This window comes from Thalassophryne amazonica, chromosome 2 (genome assembly GCF_902500255.1).
Source record: "Thalassophryne amazonica chromosome 2, fThaAma1.1, whole genome shotgun sequence".
NCBI classification, from domain to species: Eukaryota; Metazoa; Chordata; class Actinopteri; order Batrachoidiformes; family Batrachoididae; genus Thalassophryne; species Thalassophryne amazonica.
This window is the reverse complement of record NC_047104.1, coordinates 128,334,943-128,358,906: the sequence shown is the minus strand read 5'-3', so window position 1 is coordinate 128,358,906 and position 23,964 is coordinate 128,334,943. Positions and strand designations below refer to the sequence as shown.

General features: G+C 44.9%; 1 long non-coding RNA gene across 1 annotated transcript; it reads right to left on the bottom strand.

The window, feature by feature from the left end:
- Positions 1-761: 761 nt before the first annotated feature.
- On the bottom strand, positions 762-22,918 carry LOC117502951. The gene is made up of 4 exons (XR_004558441.1): positions 22,907-22,918; positions 11,269-11,271; positions 5,239-5,247; positions 762-834 (listed from the first exon to the last, which is right to left on the bottom strand). It is a non-coding gene; the product is annotated as an uncharacterized LOC117502951 (long non-coding RNA).
- Positions 22,919-23,964: the final 1,046 nt, after the last annotated feature.

The window sequence follows — 23,964 nt, the reverse complement described above, 5'->3', positions numbered from 1 at the left end:
AATTAATCAGAGGCAGAGGAGATGTAATGGATATAAGGGAACACCAGAGGGCAGCAAAACATACAGGCACTACATGAACTGAAGATAATACATGGAATAGAAGATGATGATGCACATGCAGAGAATAATGAAAAAAAAAAACAGAAAAGAGTAAAAAGATGTTATGTTCGATAGGAAGCTGGGAAATGCAGAGAATAATAGACTAGACAAGATAAGAAGCTGGGAAAATACTGTGAGAATGTAAATAGATTAGAACAGATGTGAAACAGGGACTGACAAGAAGGAGCCGTGTTTGTAAGTTAAAGCAGTTTCTTGGTTCAGTGGAGTTAGATATCATGGGGACTCCAGACGAGCTCAGTGTTGGTGCAGCTAGTGCGCCCATTAGCTTTAGCTTAGCTCTGCCAGCTAAAGATGATGGCTTTTGGACCATGATTAGACGGAAGAAATCCCATAACGCTTGGTGCCTGGTTGTAGTACCCAGCTAGTACACAGCTGCCGACTGTGAACTGTTTTTCAGCTTAGCTATGCCTATTGATAGCCCTCTGAGCCCACAGGTAACTTCTATCAGGATCTCCAGGCCAGAATGACATGCATTATTGATAGGGGCTCTATTACTTGCAAAGTTAGATTACAGAACACCCTACACTACCTCTCACCTTTGGGTGCTTACTATGCACAAGGGCAGACGGACAGAGGAACACAACACTAGTTATACCCACATAGTTATTCGTGTTGGCACCAGCGATGTTAGAATGCAACAATCAGAGATCACAAAATAGACAAAGAGAGGACTTGTGACCTCACCAGAAAGCTGTGTTGGCATCGACTAATAGTCTATGGTATGGAAATGACGAGACGTTTAGCAGGCTGATATCTTTGAACAGGTGACTGGTGCAGTTTTGCAGACAACAATGCTTTAGTTTTATTGATAACTGTCCCTTTTTCTGGTGTTGCCGTGACTTGCTGATCCTGTATGACCTTCACCCTACTGGGGAAGGTGCTGCCATGCCATCTTATCTGTGAACATAGATAGAGTTCAACAGGGAGGGTAACATTAGGACACTACAGCAGGCCACAGACTAGGTGATTAGAGAACCTGCAGGGCCTCATATTAATGTGGTTGTACAGTCCATTACCATAGCAGGGAAACATGCAGGAACTCCCCAATGGTTACAGCATAGATTATGTGCTAGGAAGGAAAATTTTTGAAGTTGAGACTGTGGCCTCTTTCCGCAGATATATCCATAAATAGCATAAAGGGAAATATTTTTCAAATTTAGTGCCTCTTACTACACTGGATAGCACTAGGAGAGTGTCCCACTGATTGTGCAATGTCAAATATTTTGTGTCTGCTATTTTCAGCACATGTGGAATTACACAAGCCCAAACTTAATTTAAGGATTCATTTTACATATACAACTTTGAAACCATCTCTGAATCCAAACAGTCAAAATGCCAACCCTAGTGAGGTCTTTAGTTTGGGTCTCATTCATATCAAAATCTCTGTTGTAAATGATCTAATTATGGAACACCGCCTAGGTATAATGGGTTTATGTGAACTCTGGCTGAAACCTACCATTGTCCTCCTCTTAAATGAAGCCTACCCACCTGCGTACACATTTCGTCACATTCCTCACAATATAAAGCAAGGCAGAGGTGTTGCTTTTATTCGTGAATCTGGGTTTATCTTAATGGCTTAATGACATATATCTTAATGATATTTGACTCTCTGCTCTGCTGAGGATGCCACACATAGCCAAGGTCAGAAGAATAAAAATCAACCATGTTACTTTGTCACCATGTGTAGGCCCCCAGGCCCATATTCTGAATTCTTAGATGAATTTGGTGAGTTTATCGCAACCTATGCAAATAACATTTTGATTGTTGGTGATTTCAAAGTTCATGTAAGCAAGACTTCTAATTCCCTCTGAAAATCCTTCATGGACATTATAGATGCATTAGGATTCCAGCTATGCATTCAGGATTTGACTCACATTAGTGGAGACACCCTGGCTTTGGTCCAAGCTTGTGGTATTACTGTCTCAAATATTAATATTATGTCTCGTGTGTCGGTGGTTTCAGATCACTCACTTATTAAGTTTACTGTCTCATTGCCTTGTCTACTGGGACGGGATGCTTATTTCTCACCACAGCAACACATCAACTCTTCAGCTACAATTGAACTTGGAGCCAGACCTCCTGATATCTTAGTATTACTTTCGGAACACCATCATGCAGTACTAATTTTGTGAACAGCTTAAACTCAGTGCTCATGAGCACACTGGACATGATTGATCAACCTACACTAAAACCACGTCCCCCCAAAACATACTCTCTTTGCTTCAGTGATAATTTACGTGGCACCAAGCATAATTCAAGAGGTCTAGAATGAAAATCCAAAGCTCAAAACTAGAAGTATTCCACCTTTTGTGGCATGATGCTATTGTAGACGATAAGCATGCACTGCGGGCTACAAAACAGGGTTATTTCTCTGATTTGAGTAACAAAAACAAGTATAATTTAAAGTTCTTGTTTGGCCCAGTGGCAACACTTATTCAAGGAGAATGAACTGAAGTCACTCTCCATTAACTGGTCAAGATTTCTTAGATTACTTCAAAAAGAAAATAGATGACATTAGGTTAAATATATCCCAGCATGCCTTTGTCCCACCACTACACCCTGTTGCTGATGTGGGTACTGTTACTGATACCTCAGTTAGATTTACTTAATTTGATATTATTTCACTGAGTGCACTGACAAAACATGTAACTGCACAACATATCTCTTTGACCCTATACCAACAAAACTGTTTAAGGACCTGTGGCCAACACTTGGGCCTACTGTATTGGAAATTATTAACCTGTCACTATTCTCTGGATCTTTTCCTAAATGCTTTAAATCCATAGTGATTAAACCAATGCTTAAGAAATCTAACCTTGATCCCAGTCTGCTGAAAAATTATAGGCCGATATCAAACCCATCATTTTGGTCAAAGATTCTTGAAAAAAGTGGTTTCACAGCAGCTCGTGGACCACCTTACTGAGAATAACCTCTTTGAGTCACTGTAGTCTGCATTTAGAACACACCATTCCATGGAAGATAACTCTCACTAAAGTGATCAATGATCTCCTGCTTGCAGTGGATACAGACACCACCACAGTTCTGTTACTGTTAGATGCTAGTGCTGCATTCGACTCTGTGGATCATCACATACTACTCTTTAGGTTGGAGAATCACTTTGGGATTGCTGAGAATGTCCTTGCATGGTTGACATAATACCTAACCAGTTGCTCTCACTGTGTCATATACAATAACGTCACCTCAAACCTTGTTCCGATTAAATACGGGGTTCCACAGGGGTCCATCTTAGGCCCCCTGCTTATCTCCCTTTACATAGCACCCCTTGGGCTTACACTCTGGCATAGTGGGATTACTCTTCATTGCTATGCTGATGACACTCAGTTGTACATGTAGATAACTGCTAGTAATCTCATACACATTAAGAATTTAGAGGACTGCCTTGCTTAAATGAAAAACTGGATGTCTAGTAATTTCTTACTATTAAATTCTGAGAAGATTGAAATGATGGTCCTTGGTCCAGTGAGACATCCACATCAGTCTGACCAGCTAATGCTTAACTTAAACTCGTGCATCATACATCACACTGACAAAGTGAGGCACCTTTGAGTGATTTTTGATCCCACATTGCCCTTTGACCTACACATCAGAGATGTCACTCTAACTGCTTTTTTCTACCTTTGTAACATAGCAGAGATTCCTCCCATCCTTTGTATGGCTGATGCATAGACTCTGATCCGTACATTTGTTTCTTCTAGACTGTATTATTGCAATGTCCTATTCTCTGCTTTACTGCATTAGGGGTCTCCAATTAGTTCAAAATGCTGCTGCCAGAATTTTGACAAGAAGCAGAAACTTTGACCACATTACACAGATTTTGGCCTCCCTTCATTGGCTTCCTTTTTCTGTGAGGTCTGATTTAAAGTTCTGTTATTAACTTATAAAATTATTCATTGATTAATGCCTCCCTATCTACGTACCAGCCCATGCTCTGCATTCTCAGGGCACAGGACTACTTTGTTTCCCTGCAGCCCCTTTCACACGAGGCCAGCATACAGTTGCATATGCTGCGTATTATGTAACGCCGGAAACCCGCGCTGTTTTGGCATTATTGCAGTGTCAGCTACCGTCCGATCCAGTCTTGTCCTGCTGTCAGAACACAGAACACGTCGTTGCTCTTGGAATTGGTGGACTGTTTGCAGAAAGAGATCATGTTTTTTAGTCCTCAAGTAAAAGCTGCAATTCTGCAGCATCTGGATGTCTTGGGAACATTAGTTAATGTTCTGGCAGAATCTGATTGCTTGAGAGAAGAAGAGGAACACAGAAGGAGGCAAAAAATCTGCAAGAACAGTCCTCAACAATACACAGTCCAATGGTATAAAAAGGTCAACAACAATCCTTCATGATTTATAGCTCGGCAACAATGGAGCACAGCAGGAATCATAAAATGGCATCGGGTAGTGTGGTACTGCATGGGCGTGGCATACAGTCACGTTAAGTACTGTAATGTTGCCCAACCTGCATGAAAACTACTTCCTTTCTGCATCCAGTGCTCTATTCCGAAAATCCACGAAAAAAATTAAACGTTTAATTTTTTGCATCCGTTTCGTGTCACCCTTTGCGTGTCCCAGTGTATTGTGACATTAGGCTGCATGTTACCACATGACGCAACTCTTTGTTGGCCCGGTGAGAAAGGGGCTTAAGGTTACAAAACAGTCTGCAGTCCACAGAGCCTTCTCTTATCATGCGCCTGCCTTGTGGAATGATCTCTCTGCGGAAATAAAAGTCAGATTCCACAGAGACATTCAAGTCCAGATTAAAGTCGCGTCTATTCTCCCTCTCATATAGCTAGCATACCAGTGTAGTATGGAACTATGCTTCCTCTCCTTTTAATCCATATTATTAGCAAGGAAACAGGTCTCATTACTAAAGTATAGGGCTAGCTGCCGGTGACCACTTTATTAATCTTTCTGTTTACCTGTTGATCTACTGCTGGTAAATTAATGCCTTAGGTGCAGTTATTTGAGGGCGACTGATTCTGCTCTTTTTCTCTCTCTCCGAGGCAGTGACAATACGCATGATCGATGCTGGTCCTGCACCCAGGGTGCTGGACTGACCTCGGGATGCTGTGCATGTTGCACCAATGACTGGAGATGACACCTCTGGACCCTACCAGTGCTGGACATGGATTAGAGACCCAAGATGGACTCTATTCTAGTTTTGACTAAGGAAAGTTTTTGCTGCTCTTCTGTTTATTCTGTTTCTGTTTTCCATTTTTTCTGTTTGTTAAGAAACAATCTGTAAAAACCTGGTAACTTTTAGAATGGCCTAAGCTTGAGGTTTCTTCCTCATTATCACCAGAGGGAGTTTTTCCTTACCATTGTTGCCTGTGCCTGCTCAGGGAGGTTTGTAAGGTTAGACCTTACTCAGGTGAAGCACCTTGAGGAAGCATTGTTGTGATTTAGCACTACGAGGTCTGTTAGAAAAGTATCGGACCTTTTTATTTTTTTCAAAAACCTGATGGGTTTGAATCATGTGTGCTTGCATGAGCCAACCTTGAACCTTCGTGCACATGCGTGAATTTTTTCACGCCTGTCGATTGCGTCATTTGCTTGTAAGCAGCCTTTGCGTGAGGATGGGTGTCGTCTCTCATCATTTTTTTCTTTGCAAGGAAATGGCGGAACAACTGGAGCAGCGCGACTGCATCAAATTTTGTCAGAAACTGGGCGACTCGGCTTTGTTGCATAATAAACATGAGAATGAGCATGATGATCATGTTGTCTGAAAGTGAATATATATATATAAGCAATTTTAAATTTTCCGATTCAGCTACTGGCTGGTAATACATATCTGTGGTTTTGGTTGGTTAGTTACACTCCATGGCATGTATTACCAAATGAGAAAAACGAAGTAATTATTCCACTGGCTCTTACATGCATTTGGATCTAAGTTGTTTCATTTCTTTAACTGGATTGAGCACAACACTGAGCAACAGTACTTTCAAAGATGATGGCAATAGCCATTGTTTTCCCATAAAAATGACAGCTCCCCTGGACAATCTTTACAGAGTCTTTTTCAAACAGTTCATTCTCTGACTAATATAATATGGTCACTGCATTGATCCTGTGCAGGAGATATAACCTGAAATAAATTGTAGGCTGTCAGATGGTGATAATAATGGCTAGACAGAGGTGTCTCTAATACTTACTATGGTATGTATGACAGCCAGCTACCCTGAGTCCTAACTGGAGTACTACTCTGGCACTTTTTAGAAATCTGTATATTATTCATCAAAATCATATTATTGCATTTTATGAATTGCATTTTGTGACTGGTACAGCTGTGTTCAAATTAATAGCAGTGTGTTTAAAAAAGTGGGTAAAGCTCAAAATCCTTAAAACAGCCTTTATTTCCATACGTGCAAATGCACTAGGAGAACTGCACATTCTACACCACATCAAAACATAAAGAAAGACACAACACAACCACGACACCACAAACCACCCTGGGTCCTGGACAGCAATCACCCAGACAACAGGTCCATCCCAAAATCTTTAAAATAACCATCAATCTGCCACAGCCAGGAGAAAAATAGATATCCTCTTGACCTTCACCAGCCACTGGGATCCTCAGCACTCGATCATGCATTGAGAAACATACCACATGGCCAAAATGTTGAAGCTGATGCTCCATCACAATGCAAGTGATACTCCACAGCTTGATTTCCCTAATAGTGGAGCAGATAGTCGATAAATCATGAATTTGGTAGTACAGGCACCAAATTTGGCATAGTGATTCTCATGATATTACTCAACATGTCTGGTCAATTGGCCACTTAAAGATTCAAGATGGTGGCCATTTCCCAAGAGGACCGCAAAAGGACATAAAATCAGTTTTTTGTTTTTTTTTTGCATGGAAATGCTCCTATTTGATCAATTAAAATAATATTGTTGTCAATTTCCATTTAATTATAGCACATTTTATTTGATTTGCTATTTATGGTATTTGTTATGTTTTATTTGGCTTAGGTGTCAAATTAGAGTGATGTTTATTACATTGAGTATTAATGGCTTCCACCAAGCAGATGTTTTAAAAGTGTTCATCTCTTGAAACTACTTTGTGTAGGCCTGTTAAAAGATGATAAGTGCTGAATGTATTGGGTTTAATTTTTAATATTGGCAAGCAATCAGTCATAGAAAAAATTCATTTGGGGTTCCATCGTGAAATTAGATGCCATCTCATATTCCACTGATGCCGCAAAACATCCATTGTGATCAGAGTATTTCAATGGATTTTCAAGTGACCAATTGACTAGATTTGTTAAGTACTATCTTGGGAAACATCATGCCAAATTTGGTGCTTGTACCAGCTTTTGAACGATTTTGCTGTAAAATTTATTATAAATATCTCCTCCACTATAAGTAACTGCTTGTCTTCCCAGTGGTACCCAAGGATCCTTTGAAGAAACCTAGTACCAAAGACATCCAGTTGTCACCTTTGGTCACTGGTTAGCGTCCAAGTGTCACAACCATGGAGTAAGACAGGAAGCACCACAACCCTAAAGATTTGGATCTTTTGCAAAGATACTGGTGTTGCCGACCAAACGGTCCCCCTAAAAATCGGTCCCCCCTGATGACGCTGTTCACGGATTAACACCTCGTTTCTGCTTCAAACTGCACACCAGTCATCCTCTATCTCAGTGACAGATATCTGAAGCTTTTGTACAACAATCATTTCCACATAAATTCAGCATTATTTAATCATAAAAGGTGGCGGAAGCGATCAGAGCACTGCGGCTAAACGAGCAGCTGCTGATGTGCATCGGACATTTCAAAGTGTCACAGAATTTCGCCTCGTTCCTGCTTAAAACAGCCTCGTTTCTGCTTAAAACTGACTTTAGAATGATTTAAGAAGTTTTACCTTTATCATCTGATGGTTAATAATCCCATTAATCCATTTGATTGCTTTGGGTGAAGAGACTCCATCTCAGATGAGCTGCTGTGGTCCAAAATGATGCATGCGCAGATGCAAAAGGTGGACTGATTTTTAGGGGCGGACCGTTCGGTCTGCTACACCGGCATTGCCAAACACTGCAGTCAAGTGACCTCATGACTCCATAAGCTCTTGCAAAGGCATTTCTCAATCTCAAAGACAGAGCACCCAGAGACATGTATGTCACTGCCAAGACAAGTGAATGACTCTACATGAAAATTCAGTAAGGTATATTTTATATATTATATTCCAATTCTAAGGTGGAACTATGCCAGTATACAATGGTATATCTAAATATCTAAAAAGGAAGAGTAAAATAGGAGAGTAGAAAAGAGTAGAGTAGAGCCACTTAGGTGCCTGGTCTTGAGAACCAGGGATGGTAGGTTAAAAAGCTTTTTTATCCCATGGGAACTCTCCCTACCCACCCAAGTGGCTCAAGAAAAAGAAATATATAATATAATAAGTAATAAGACATAAGGAGGATAAGACATCACAGGAGAAGATTGTTATCAAACACAAAGGAACCAACTATTTTCTCACCACATACAGATACAATTTTGATGGCTGAGTCCAGCCTGAGGATAATCATGGCCATGACCATAACCCAAACATAGATGAATGTTCCCTGATGATCTGAAAGCAAAGCAGATAGTTATGTCTGTTATAAGAGAGAGATGATGATGCTGTGAAAACACACATTTTCCCATGCTTCATTATGCAATAGGAAGTGGCCACCTAACCTGTCACACAGGGATACAAATGGGCACTACCAAACACCAAAATGTGGTAAGTTCGGAGTAAGATGTGTGTTTTTAACCAGACTGTTTCATAAAAAAGCTAAGAAACTGAGAAAACGCCTGAGGAGTGGAAGAGAAGGGTACTGGTATTGATTGTTGAGAAACAGGGTGATGTGCAGAGCTGTAGCAGCTGAAGAGGCATGAAGTTGATCAGTCACAGCATGAAGTTGTGGGAAAGAGTAGTGCAAGTTAGGCTTAGAAAAGAGGTGAAGATCTGAGAGGTGTAATATGGTTTCACGCGGAGAAAGAGAACTAAAGATGCAATGTTTGACAGTGTTGATGGAGTATTGGGGAGAATACCAGAAGGGCTTACATTGTGTGTTTTTGGATTTAGTATGTGAGGGCAGCACAGGATACAGTCACACATGTAAGCATTTGGACAGTGGCAGTTTTAGTAATTTTGCCTCTTTACACCACCATAATCGAGTTGAAATAATGTATTTGATTGAACTATACAATTTAATTTTTAAGTTGAAGCCTTTAACAAAAAGATCACTTTAACCATTTAGGAACTATTCACATTTTTATAGAGAAAATTGTTAATACTTTGACAACACATCTGAGTTTCTTCTGTTGAGATGCTTTGCCAGTCCTTTACTACAACCAGTTGCTACTTTCTGCTTCAGTTTTGTCTTTGGCATGAGATATGCATGTTCGAAGTTTCCATTTCTTTGCAGTGAGAAGGACTTGGGTTGCTTTGACAGTATTTGGTCATGAGCATTGCGGAAGTGTTGGCCTCCAGATGAGAGAATTGAGCTTATGAACAAGGATTCTTGGGTTGATTCTTCATCAGGCATGAAGCTCACTGAGGTGCCCTTGAGCAAGGGTCTTAATTCCCAAGTTGGCCCTGCTGTGCAGTTGGATGCCCTGCATGGTAACATGCTGTCATGGGTGTACTGGTGAAGATGATGCATCGTTTTGGTGCAAGTTAGTCTTGGTTTCATCTGTCCTAGGAATCTTGTTCAAGAACTCCACAAGCTTTTTTTTTTTTTTTTTTAGATTTTCTTTTGGGAAAGTCTTCTATGCCCTTCCTGTTGTTGAGTGATACCAGTATTCTGCACACTGCTGTAAGCTCTTTGCATTTACATTCATGAATGAGTCTTTTTAATGCAGACTTTGACAGTGATACATGGACCTTTGCTTTACTTGGCTACATATAGTGAAGAGGGTTTTCTTAACCAAGGAAAGAGTTCTGCCATCTTCTTACATAAGTTATCTTCATGGTCTTTCACACTTTGTTATGTTGCTTAGCTAAGAATGTCCTAGATTGTCGAGAAATATTCTGATATCTGTATGATGGATTTATTAGGGGTCCAAGCCCGGCAGAGCTGGGAGCAGTGGTTGCAAACCACAGCTGTTCCCAGTCCCAGCAGGGATTGAAACCCAATTGTTTTTCTTAGGATCCCCCCCAAATGGAATACTGGAGCCCAAACTGATACAAAACCCTACCCTTAAAGAAAATAAACAAATCCACCTATAGGGGACACTATGGCAGCATGTTTGCATTTTGGACTTTAATTCCTAAACTGTCTAACACACATTCATGTGCCTTATGTGGGCTCATTCATTGGCTCAAGCTGAATCTCCCGAGTTAGGCTATGCCCATTTCTGCCTGGATAGTGTTTGCATACATTTGCAAAAATAATGCAAACTGACTTTTTGAGGCACAACCCGTTATTCTGCTGAACATTAAACTTTGCACACAGAGTCTACATTCCCTCATAAGCGTAATTTATAAAAATGTGCTTGATGGGGCCAAACCTACCCAAGAAATAAAGGAAGAAATTCCTGTTATGAACACCTAACACAGGTAGTTGAGGTTATCTTTGTAATGGTAGGCTAATGCTGATAATGCTGATCTGGAAGCAGTTAGATTTAAATAGTTTCCATTAGGTACTAATGGGTCCATTAGGCAGTGATGCCGGTAACGCGTTACTTAGTAACGCGTTATTCTAATCTGACCACTTTTTTTAGTAACGAGTAATCTAACGCGTTAATCTTTCCAAATCAGTAATCAGATTAAAGTTACTTCTTCATGTCACTGTGCGTTACTATTATTTTTCATTGTGGGTCGACAGCAGCATTAAACTTGGTCTGTGGGCAGGGGGTCGGGGTTCGACTGAACTGCCCACTTTCAGTGAGCTGTGAGCTTTTCATCCGCGGTTTTTTGCAGCTGCTCGACTCGTCGTCACCTCTTAAAGCACGGTGATCAGCACACCTGCACTGAGCTTTACAAGACATTTTTATACTTTTTTTCCTCCTTTATTAGAGCTGAGCTGAGCCGCTCCATATCCATATCCTGCACGGTTAAAAACAGCTGATCCTCCGCGACACTATTTCCCACTCAAATGCACCTAAACTCTCTTTCTGAGGACCACATGATGTGAAAACACAATAAAACTCTCTTACCTGTAAATCTGGTCACGTTTTCTGCATAAATAAATGTTATCCATTCTTTGTGCTCAAACGCCAAAGTAGGGGCGAATCCAGATGGAATGGGGCGTGGGGGAGGGATGTGCCCCCCCCACAACACCCCTAGATTAAAGGTCCAGTTTTGAAGCCTTTTTTCTACAACTACTAATACTACTTAAAATATATTAATTCGACAAGTAAAATATTTAGAGAGAATTTAAATGTAGAAAATGCTAGAATGAATTATAGTTACATTATAAACACTGTAGGTTCGAAACTGCAAGTTTTACGGTTCAGTGCTGTCAACAGTTAATATGAGGTCAAGAAAGAGGTCTTTATTTTACTTTTTATAAAACAAGTATTTATTTTCATTGAAGTCAAGAAAGGGTGACTATAAAGTAAGTTTTGGCAAAACAGGATCATGTCATGTTGAGGTGGCAGAGGGTTGTTGTCGGCAGCTGGGAAAAGTAACTAAAAAAGTAACTAGTAATCTAACTTAGTTACTTTTACAATTGAGTAATCAGTAAAGTAACTAAGTTACTTTTTCAAGGAGTAATCAGTAATTGGATTACTTTTTCAAAGTAACTGTGGCAACACTGCCATTAGGTCCATTAGTGGGTGCTGTAAATGTCAAAAGTTTGTATCTCAAGATTGGCTAAGAGGAATCACACAAAATTCGATATGGGTAATTTTGGGACAGCTCTTGCATAAAATGCATTAGTACATCATGATTGGTCAAAGGAGTCTATTGGCTTTTTAAATAGAAAAGTGGGTGTGGCTCACACCATTCAACTTATCAAGGTGAAAATTTGAGGAATGATACACACCAGAAGACAGTAGTGCCATTGCACATTTGACATGTTTTCGCCTCCAGGTGGAGCTATAATAATCAAAACCCTAACACTGTACCTCGAACAATCAACATTCATACATGCACACATTCTTTTGAGTGTGACAAATCTTCTGATTTAGACTCCACCCATTTTTGTTTTCTGTTTTTCTACAGTATCGCCACATATGTAAAGTATAATAAACCTATCTCACCCCAAGTCATCACTTTGATTGACACCAATCTTTGCAAGTGCAATCTATGGACCATTACGTGCTTAAGTTATTAAAGTGAGCTTGGTAGGTCAAAGGTTGCCAACTTCATAAAGGAGAACCTACTGCAGCGAGCAGTCAAAACAGAACTTTTTGCAGATCTTCACAACATTGCTGGAGAATGCTGGCATGAATCTATGCACCATGATACACACGAATGAGCAATGCCTGTCTGCTGGTAGAAGTAGGTCACTAGGGGGTGCCGACAAATTTAAAAAAACGGGCAAAATAGGCTTAAAATGCATGCATATAATTGCATGAAGTTCACTTTGTTGTGATTGATTCACGCCCCATGACTGCTGGGTAGGCTCCAGCCCCCCACAACCCTTAATTGGAGCAAGCGGTTGAAGATGAGGGAGTGAGTGTATAAAGTGGGCATACCTTATTATGCAAATGATACTTGAATGACACTCCTCTTTTATGCCCATCCCTACCACCCCCCTGCCTCCGCCCTGCCACTCCTCCCCCCTCCAGAGGCCGCGTGAATCTGAGCTGCAGCGGCCTTCACCGCTTCCCCAAACTCGCGGCTGTGCAGGAGACTGCTGCGGTCATTTCGGATGATTGACTGTGTTAAAGGTTAGCGTAAATAAACAATCAAATGTATATGTGCAGCATTTTAATTCTGATGTGTGCCATTATTACGTTCAACTTGTAATAATTTTGGAATAATTGCTGTATTTTGTCTGAGGTAATTGGGTGCAGTGTTGCCACAGTTACTTTGAAAAAGTAATCCAATTACTGATTACGCTTTGAAAAAGTAACTTAGTTACTTTACTGATTACTCAATTGTAAGAGTAACTAAGTTAGATTACTAGTTACTTTTTAGTTACTTTCCCCAGCTGCTGACAACAACCCTCTGCCACCTGAACATGACAATAATACCTGTTTTGCCAAAACTCACTTTATAGTCACCCTTTCTTGACTTCAATGAAAATAAATACTTGTTTTATAAAAAGTAAAATAAAGACCTGTTTCTTGACCTCATATTTAACTGTTGACAGCACTGTAACAGTAAAACTTGCAATTTCTAACCTACATTGTTTATAAATGTAACTATATATTACATCCATCCATCCATCCATTTTCTGCCGCTTTATCCGGAGTCGGGTTGCGGAGGCAGCAGCTCAAGCATATATATATATATTTGGCCATCCAGTGCGGGCAGCAAAGTAAGAATTTCGTTGTACAGGGAAACGTGTTTCTTTACTGTGCATATGACAATAAAAGCTTTGAATCTTGAATCGCTTAAATTCTTTCAAACATTTTTCTAACATTTAAATTCTCTCTAACATTTACTTGTCAAAATTGTTATTATTATAAGGAGTATTAGTAGTTGTAGTAAAAAAAGGCTTAAAAAGTGGACCTTTAATCTAGGGGTGTTGTGGGGGTGCTGCATCCGTGCTCCGCCCCACGCCCCCTTTCCGTCTGGATTCGCCCCTGCTTTGGCGTTTAAGCACAAAGAATGGATAACATTTATTTATGCAGAAAACATGACCATATTTACAGATAAGAAAGTTTATTGCATTTTCACATCATGTGGTCCTCAGAGAGTTTAGATGCATTTGAGTGGGAAAAAAGTGTTTGCTGTAGACGCGTCATGGTGGATCAGCTGTTTTTAGCAAGCAGATACGGAGCGGCTCAGCTCAGAATTCTAAATAAAGGAGAAAAAAGCATAAAAATGTCTTTGTAAAGTTAAGTGCAGGTGTGCTGTTGTCACCGCGCTCTAAGAGGTGAGGACGAGTCGTAGCTGCTGCAGAAAACCGTGGATGAAAAGCTCACCGCTCGCTTAAAGTGTGCAGTTCAGTTAAACCCCGACCCCCTGTCCACGCACCAAGTTTAATGCTGCTATCGACCCACAATGCAAAAATAATAGTAATAGTAATGCACAGTGACTTGGAGAAGTAACTTTAATCTGATTACTGATTTGGAAAGATTAACGCATTAGAGTACCCGTTGCTAAAAAAAAAGTGGTTAGATTAGAGTAACGCGTTACTAAGTAACACGTTAGCAGCATCACTGATTGGGTGTGATATGAATTGCCCTTTTAGAGATAAATAAAGTTTGAATCTTGAATGCTGTTGTGTGCTGGCAAGGTACCATAAAGAAGATGGATAATGGACGACTGGACAGTCTGGTAAAGAAGGCGGGCTCTGTTGTTGGCTGTTGTTCAGTGGATGTGCTGAAAAAGAATTGACATCTTGGCTGAAGCTTGTCTTCTTGGTGGTAAGCCTGGTGTGATAGTACCATTGCCCATGTGGCCATGCAGTTCAGACCCACAATCCCAGAATTTGAAATGTTAGGAGTTGTTTGGAGTAGCGAGGCGGTCTGCAAACAAAGCTTGTACCCTGTGTATACCTGTTGACAGATTTAGTTTTGTTATATACACAAATTTATAGCTTCCTTCACTTGCACCTCTTTGGACTGCTTATTGAGAGTTCTAATGAACATCTAATGCAAATAAAACACTCAGAATTAACTCCAGATGCATTATCTGCTTAATTTGCCACAGAATAGCCATAGAATAGTCAATAAGTACATATAAAAATGTTTGTAATTCATCAATGGCTGTTGTGAAAGTGTAGGAACACGGACCCACAACAGGGGGCTTAAAAGAACGGGCAATGGATAAGCCAAACAGTAACAACTTAATGTTGTAAATTGTGCACAACGGAATACAGACAACAAGTTTGGAACTACAGTCAATTACACGTTGGGTGATGTGTGGGCAGGCTTGAGGATAGGAGACGCCCGTCCAGAACCGGAGCCGCCAAGTCCTGAGTCCCCAGGTGGTCACCGTCTCCAGCTGTCAGACCTGGCACTGCTGGCAGAGAACAGAAACAGCACAGGTGAGTGTGAGTACGCACACTCAGTAATCCCACAGTCTGTGTTCTTTTGGGAGGGAGCACCTCCACCTCCAGTCACACACTCGTGCAGCTCCTGTCTAACCACTTATCTGGTTGGGGTGTGAAGCGAAGCCGTCGCTGATCACAACAAATGCCAATCCCACAGATAAGGCAACACCACAGGAAAACGGCTGCAAAGAAGTTCAGACTATTAGTCGCGTTAAATACAGCAGAGAAATTACCTCCAAGGTAGCTGATTTCTCGGCAGGGAGGTGGAGTTGCAGTCCGGCCTTTAAGGTGGTGGTGATGTGAGAGTGACAGCTGGTGCTGATGACGAGTGACAGCTGTCACTCCCGGTTGCTATGACGCTCTCTCGTGCTTGAAGCCCGCACTTCAAGCAGGGCGCCATCTGGTGGTGGTGGGCCAGCAGTACCTCCTCTTCAGCGGCCTACACACAGAACCCCCCCCCTCAACGGGCGCCTCCTGGCGCCCGACCAGAGCTTGTCCGGGTGCCGCCGTAGAAGTCGGCCAGGAGGGCCGGGTCCAGGATGAAGCTCCTCTCACCCAGGAGTGTTTTTCGGGTCCATACCCCTCCAGTCCACCAATACTGAAACCACCGGCCCTTCCGACGGACGTCCAGGAGCCGGCGCACGGTCCAAGCCGGCTCCCCCGTCGATGATCCGGGCAGGAGGCGGCGCCAGTCCGGGGGTACAGAGGGGTGAAACGTGGTGAGGTTTGATGCGTGACACATGGAAAACCGGGTGGATCCGCAGCGAAGCTGGCAGCTTCAGCTTCACTGTGGCTGGACTGAGGATCTTGAGTATGGTGAAAGGTCCAATGTATCTGTCCTTTATTTCTGGGATTCCACTTGCAGGGGAATGTCTTTTGTGGAAAGCCAAACCTCCTGCCCAGGCTGATACGTAGGGGCCGGGGCACGGCGGCGGTCTGCATGGTTCTTGGCCCTCGTCCGGGCTTTGAGCAGGGCAGAGCGGGCGGTACGCCACACCTGACGGCACCTTCTCAGATGGGCCTGGACCGAGGGCACCCCGACCTCTCCCTCCACTAGCGGGAACAATGGGGGCTGGTACCCCAAACACACCTCAAAACGGGGAAAAGGCCGGTAGCAGACGATACTTGGCTATTATTGAGCATACTCGATCCAGGCCAGATGGTTACTCCAGGCCGTCGGGTGCGCGGAGGTCACGCAGCGGAGGGCCTGCTCCAATTCCTGGTTCGCCCGCTCTGCCTGTCCATTCGTCTGAGGATGGAACCCGGACGAGAGACTCACGGTGGCCCCCAGTTCCCTGCAGAAACTCCTCCAGACCTGAGAGGAGAACTGAGGACCACGGTCTGAGACAATATCCGATGGAATCCCATGCAGACGCACGACGTGGTGGACCAGGTGGTCTGCAGTCTCCTGGGCTGTCGGGAGCTTCGGGAGGGCCACAAAGTGGGCCGCCTTTGAGAACCGGTCCACTATCGTGAGGATGGTTGTCATGCCCTGGGACGGCGGGAGGCCCGTGACAACGTCCAGGCCGATGTGAGACCAGGGGCGATGAGGCACGGGCAGAGGCTGGAGGAGGCCTTGGGCCTTGTGGTGGTCGGCTTTGCCCCTGGCACAGGTGGTGCAGGCCTGGACATACTCCCGGACATCGGCTTCCATAGACGCCCACCAGAAGCGCTGCCGGACCACTGCCACGGTCCTTCGCACCCCTGGATGACAGGAGAGCTTGGAACCGTGACAGAAGTCTAGGACCACAGCCCTGGCCTCTGGTGGGACGTACAATTTGTCCTTCGGACCTGTCCCCAGGTCCGGGCTCCGTGTCAGGGCCTCCCGGACGGTCTTCTCCACATCCCAGGTGAGGGTGGCCACGACAGTGGACTCGGGGATGATGGTTTCCATCGGGTCTGACAGCTCGGTCTTGACCTCCTCTTCGTGCACCCGGGACAGGGCGTCAGATCGTTGGTTCTTCGTCCCGGGGTGGTAGGTGATCCGAAAGTCAAAACGCCGAAGAACAGTGACCAGCGGGCTTGCCTGGGGTTCAGATGCCTGGCGGTCCGAATGTACTCCAGGTTCCATTGGTCCGTGAAAACCATAAATGGTACCGATGCTCCCTCCAACAGGTGTCTCCACTCCTCAAGAGCCTCCTTCACCGCAAGAAGTTCCCGATTGCCGACGTCATAGTTCCTTTCAGCCGGGGTCAACCTGCGGGAAAAGTAGGCACATGGATGGAGAACCTTGTCAGACTCCCCGCTCTGGGATAGCACAGCTCCTATCCCTGAGTCAGAGGTGTCCACTTCAATTATAAACTGGCGATTGGGATCGGGCTGCACCAGAACTGGTGCAGTCGAGAACTGGCGTTTCAACTCCCTAAACACGGCTTTGCACCAATCCGACCAGGTGAAGAGGACTTTTGTGGAGGTCAGGGCTGTCAGGGGGCTAACTACCTGACTGTAGCCCTTGATGAACCTCCGGTAGAAATTTGCAAAACCGAGGAACTGTTGCAGTGTCCTACGGTTTGTTGGTTGGGGCCAATCTCTCACCGCCGCAACCTTGGCCGGATCAGGGGCGACGGAGTTGGAGGAGATTATGAACCCCAGGAAGGACAAAGAAGTGCAGTTGAACTCGCACTTCTCACCCTTCACAAACAGCCGGTTCTCCAACAACCGCTGTAGGACCTGACGTACATGCTTGACATGGGTTTCAGGATCCGGAGAAAAGATGAGTATATCGTCTAGATATACAAAGACAAACCGATGCAGGAAGTCCAGCAAGACGTCATTAACCAACGCTTGGAATGTCGCGGGCGCATTGGTGAGGCCGAACGGCATGACCAGGTACTCAAAGTGACCTAACGGGGTGTTAAATGCCGTCTTCCACTCGTCTCCCTCCCGGATCCGAACCAGGTGATAAGCATTCCTAAGATCCAATTTTGTGAAAATTTGGGCTCCATGCAAGGGTGTGAACACTGAATCCAACAGAGGTAACGGGTATCGGTTGCGAACCGTGATCTCGTTCAGCCCTCTGTAATCAATGCATGGACGGAGTCCGCCATCCTTCTTGCCCACAAAAAAGAAACCAGCACCCATCGGGGAGGTGGAGTTCCAGATCAACCCGGCAGCCAACGAGTCCCGGATGTAGGTCTCCATTGATTCGCGTTCCGGACGTGAGAGGTTGTACAGCCTGCTGGACGGGTACTCAGCGCCCGGTATCAAATCAATGGCACAATCGTACGGATGGTGCGGGGGGCAGCGTGAGTGCCAGATCCTTGCTGAAGACATCAGCAAGGTCATGGTACTCGGCTGGCACCGCCGCCAGATTGGGGGGAACTAAACCTCCTCCTTAGCTGTCACACCGGGTGGAACCGAGGATCATAAACACTCCCGGTGGCAGGTTTCGCTCCACTGAACCACAACCCCAGACAGCCAATCAATCCGGGGATTGTGTTTTAACACCCATGGAAAACCCAAAATCACTCGGGAGGTAGAAGGTGTTACATAAAACACAATCTCCTCCCTGTGATTTCCAGACGCAACCAATGTCACTGGCTGTGTCTGGTGTGTGATTAGTGGAAGAAGGGTGCCATCTAGTGCCCGCACCAACAATGGTGACGATAAGGCCACTAGAGGGAGCCCAACCTCCTTTGCCCATCTGCTATCCAGCAGATTCCCCTCCGACCCCGTGTCCACCAGTGCTGGGGCGTGAAGGGTTAGATCCCCACTCAGGATCGTGACTGGGATACGTGCAGATTTTCGGGGTCTCCCCGCGTGGGTATTGTGACCCACCCTTAGCCCAGTCTCTAAGGACGAGTGCTGCTGTTTTGACCGTTTGGGGCATTCTTTCTGTGTGTGCTCGGTTGAGCTGCAGAGAAAACACTCCCCACGGATCAGCCTCCTTTGTCTCTGATCTGATCGCCTTTTGGCCCTGCTCGTTTCCATAGCAACGTCAGCAGGGGGAGCTCTCGTCACGTGGAGTGCCCTGGCTGTGGAGCGTGGGGAAGACGGCTCCCTTTCGGACCCGGGAGGAAGAGGGACGGCTTGTGCCTGACCACGCCCTTCGTCTCGCTCCCGTCGGTGTTCTGTTAATCGGTTGTCTAACCGTATAACCAGGTCGATAAGCCCGTCTAAATCCCGCAGCTCGTCCTTCGCCACCAGGTGCTCCTTAAGGACCAGGGACAGTCCGTTTACAAAGGCGGCACGGAGCGCAACAGCATTCCAGCCGGCTCGCGCTGCCGTGATGCGGAAGTCGACTGCATACTTCGCTGCGCTCCGACACTCCTGTCTTATCGACAGCAGCACACTTGAAGCGGTCTCGCCTCTATGAGGGTGGTCGAACACCTGTCGGAACTGCCTCACAAACCCAGTGTAAGTCATTAGGAGCCGTGAATTCTGCTCCCAGAGTGCCATCTCCTCGAAGCAAATTTATAATGTAAGCCACCCTGCTAGCGTCTGACGCGTACATGACGGGACGATGTGAAAAGACGAGCAAGCACTGCATCAAGAAGTCTGCGCACGTCTCCACACAGCCTCCGTATGGCTCCGGAGGACTTGTGTATGCTTCAGGGGAAGGTGGGGGGTTCGTTGAACGACCAGTGGAATGTCTGTCTCTGGCATTCGGTCAGCAGGAGGAGGTGCTGCAGCAGCGCCCTGAGCATGCGCTTCCACCTGGGCGGTGAGAGCCTCCATCCTTCGATTGACAACAATGCTCTGCTCGGTAACTAAGTCCAACCGAGCAGTAAAAGCGGTTAAGATGTGCTGCAGCTCACCTAACATGCCTCCTGCTGGCACCTGTGCACCTCGCTCTTCCATTGGCTGTTCAAGCGATGGTTGACGCCCCTCGGGATCCATGACGCTGGCCGAGAAATCCTGTTGTGAAAGTGTAGGAACAAGAACCCACAACAGGGGGCGTAAAAGAATGGGCAATGGATAAGCCAAACAGTAACAATTTAATGTTATAAATTGTGCACAATGGAATACAGACAACAACAAGTTTGGAACTACAGTCAATTACACGTTGGGTGACGTGTGGGCAGGCTTGAGGATAGGAGACGCCCGTCCAGAACCGAGCCGGATCCCACACGGCCCTCACCGCCAACGGATCTGAAGAACATCGGAGTCCCCAGGTGGTCACCGTCTCCAGCTGTCAGACCTGGCACTGCTGGCAGAGAACAGAAACAGCACAGGTGAGTGTGAGTACGCACACTCAGTAATCCCACAGTCTGTGTTCTTTTGGGAGGGAGCACCTCCACCTCCAGTCACACACTCGTGCAGCTCCTGTCTAACCACTTATCTGGTTGGGGTGTGAAGCGAAGCCGTCGCTGATCACAACGAACGCCAATCCCACAGATAAGGCAACACCACAGGAAAACGGCTGCAAAGAAGTTCAGACTATTAGTCAGCGTTAAATACAGCAGAGAAATTACCTCCAAGGTAGCTGATTTCTCGGCAGGGAGGTGGAGTTGCAGTCCGGCCTTTAAGGTGGTGGTGATGTGGATGAGTGACAGCTGGTGCTGATGACGAGTGACAGCTGTCACTCCCGGTTGCTATGACGCCCTCTCGTGCTTGAAGCCCGCACTTCAAGCAGGGCGCCATCTGGTGGTGGTGGGCCAGCAGTACCTCCTCTTCAGCGGCCCACACAACAATGGCAAATGAGTAATGGCAGAGGTGACGGAGAGAGGTGATGAAGAGAGCGCAGGCAGGGTGGAGTGGGTGGTAAATATTGACAGAAGAGATATGTGACAAAAGCGTATTTGCAATAGCGAAAGGGAAAACTTAAAAGACTGTTATGAGAACAGCTACTGATGCTGACACACAAGAGGTGGAGCTGAAGATGCTGCTATTTTTCTTGGGAGTGACTAGAATGGACAGAATTTGGAATGAATATATTAGTGGGACCATGCAGACAGGAGACAAAGTGAATGACATTGAGGTAGTTTGGGAATGTGCAGGGGAGTGACGTGGGGTATATCTGGAGAAGGATGCTGATGATAGAGCTGCCAGACAGGCGCAGAAAAGAAAAGCCAAAAAAAGTGGTTTATGGATATGATGATGGAGGATACAGATGATGTGCAGGCCTGGAGGAAATGGAAAAGAATGATCTGGTGTAGGGACCCTGAATAGAAGCAGGTGAAAGCAGAAGAAAAACAAATACTGGTTTTAATGTCAGTTCAGAATGTTCCTTTGTTTTGCAGAATTTTCTAAAAACCCATGGCAATGATGGGATTAAAACAAAACAAAACAAAAAATTGTTAATTTCTTCATTGTAATTAAGTTGCATTTATAACTTTTATATTAAAAAGAATCTCATGAATGAGATAATTTAAAATGAGTTTTGGGAACACTGCACAAGTATTTCTAGTTTAATGTGATTACATGAGCGCCAGGAACACTGGGAACAAAATAGCCATATGGGGGTCCTTAAGTTGCTGCTTATTGCTTTTTTGGTTCAGAGATGGGGTTATTAGTGCATTGCCAAGGAATAGAAATCACTTGACATGTAGCTTATACACAGATTGCTTCACATTAACACATTTGTCTAGAGAAATGAAAGTGCTGATGAGCAAATTTAAATTCACAAGCTCTAAAATTTGTCGAGCCTACATTGTGATGCAGTGTGAAGGCCACAGTGCAGTCTCATTGTCCTGGAAAGAGACATGAGAGCAAAACACAATATGTGACAAGAAATTCAATCAATTTTATGATGCTGTATGGCAGCACCTTTATGATTTTTGAAATGACTGCAGGAATCTATTTTTTTCCTTTAATTTGTTATCCTTGTGCGTCTACATTTGAATGGAAATGATCTAGAGGTCTTAGTACAGATGGAAACATTGAGAGGAAGACAGAATGAAAGTTATAGAATGCTTTTCTCTTCAACAGCACATTAGTAGGTCCCTAATTGCTCTTTCTATCAATATATGTTGGTACTAAACTGCTTTTCCCAGTAAGCCATAGGTGGTTGTTAGTCTTAAGGGAAGTGCAGGCTTTAATAGAAACCCTTACCTCCATGGATTTCTATGCTTTAATGAAATACAGTGCACACACAGTCGGGATACACTCAGAATGAAGTGCACCCTTTAGACCAAAACATTTCTTCTTTTGGACAGAGTTCAACTCCCCCCATCTCGCCACCTCACACACTTTTTTCATTTGGAGAGTCATTCACCGGTTGCAATTTTGTACCAATAAAAAGTATATTTTATTTATTTCCTGGAAAGTTGCAATTTGTGGTATTTCTGTTGCTATGAGTGCAGCATGCTGCTTTGAATTGAGCTGCTATCCTTGTATATGTAATATTGTTGTATGTACAATATTGCACATACAATATATATATTCCAAAATTGATTAATTTTGGACGCCTCGCTGGAGAGGTGTTCCGGGTACGTCCCACTGGGAGGAGGCCCCGGGGAAGACCCAGGACACGCTGGAGGGACTACATCTCTCGGCTGGCTTGGGAACACCTTGGGGATGGATGGATGATTATTTTTTTTTCCTCAAAATTCTACACATGATACTGCATAATGACAATGTGAAAAAGTGTTTTTGAGATTTTTGCAAATTTATATATATATATATATATATATAAAAGAAGGAATCACATGGACCTAAGTATTCACAGCCTTTGCCAGGAAGCTCTGAATTGAGCTCAGGTGCTCAGGTAAATTAATGGTGATTGGACATGACCCCCTCCCATGGGTTCACCACCTGCAGAGGGGGCCATGGTGGTTGGGTGCAGAGAGGATTGGGTGGCAGTTGAGGTTGGGTGGCCAGGCGGCCCGGTCTGCGCTCACAGCTCCTGGCTGTTGGGATGTGGAACTTTACCTCGTTGGGGGGGAAGGAGCCTGAGCTTGTGCGGGAGGTTGAGAGATACCAACTAGAGATAGTCGGGCTCACCTCCACGCACAGCTTGGGCTCTGGTACCCAACTCCTGGAGAGGGGCTGGACGCTCCACCTTTCTGGCTTTGGTCACAGGGAGAGGCGGACAGCTGGGGTAGCATTGCTTATTGCTCCCCAGCTCAGTCGCCATGTGTTGGAGTTCACCCTGGTGAACGAGGGGGTCATGTCCCAAAGCCTTCGGGTCGGGGACAGGTCTCTCACTGTTGTCTCGGCCTAGGGGCCGAGCGGCAGTGCAGAGTACCCGACCTTCTTGGAGTCCCTGGGAGGGGTACTAGATAGTGCTCTGACTGGGGACTCCATTTTTCTCCTGGGGGATTTCAACGCCCATGTGGGCGGTGACAGTGAGACCTGGAGGGGGGGTGATCGGGAAGCATGGCCTCCCCGATCTGAACCCGAATGATGTTCAGTTGTTGGACTTCTGTGCTAGTCACAGTTTGTCCATCACAAACACCATGTTTGAGCACAAGCGTGTCCATTAATGCATGTGGCACCAGGACACCCTGAGCCGGAGATGGATGATCGACTTTGTAGTTGTATCATCTGACCTTCGGCCATGTGTGTCGGACACTCAGGTGAAGAGAGGGGCTGAGCTGTCGACCAATCACAACCTGGTGGTGAGTTGGATTTGCTCGGAGGGGAGGAAGCCGGTCAGACCTGGCAGGCCCAAATGTATCATGAGGGTCTGCTGGGAACAACTGGCAGAACCCTGTGTCAGCGAGGTCTTCAACTCCCACCTCAGGGAGAGCTTCTCCCAGATCCCGGGGGAGGTTGGAGACATAGAGTCCAAGTAGACCATGTTCTCCACCTCCGTTGTCGATGCAGCCACTCATAGCTGTCGTTGCAAG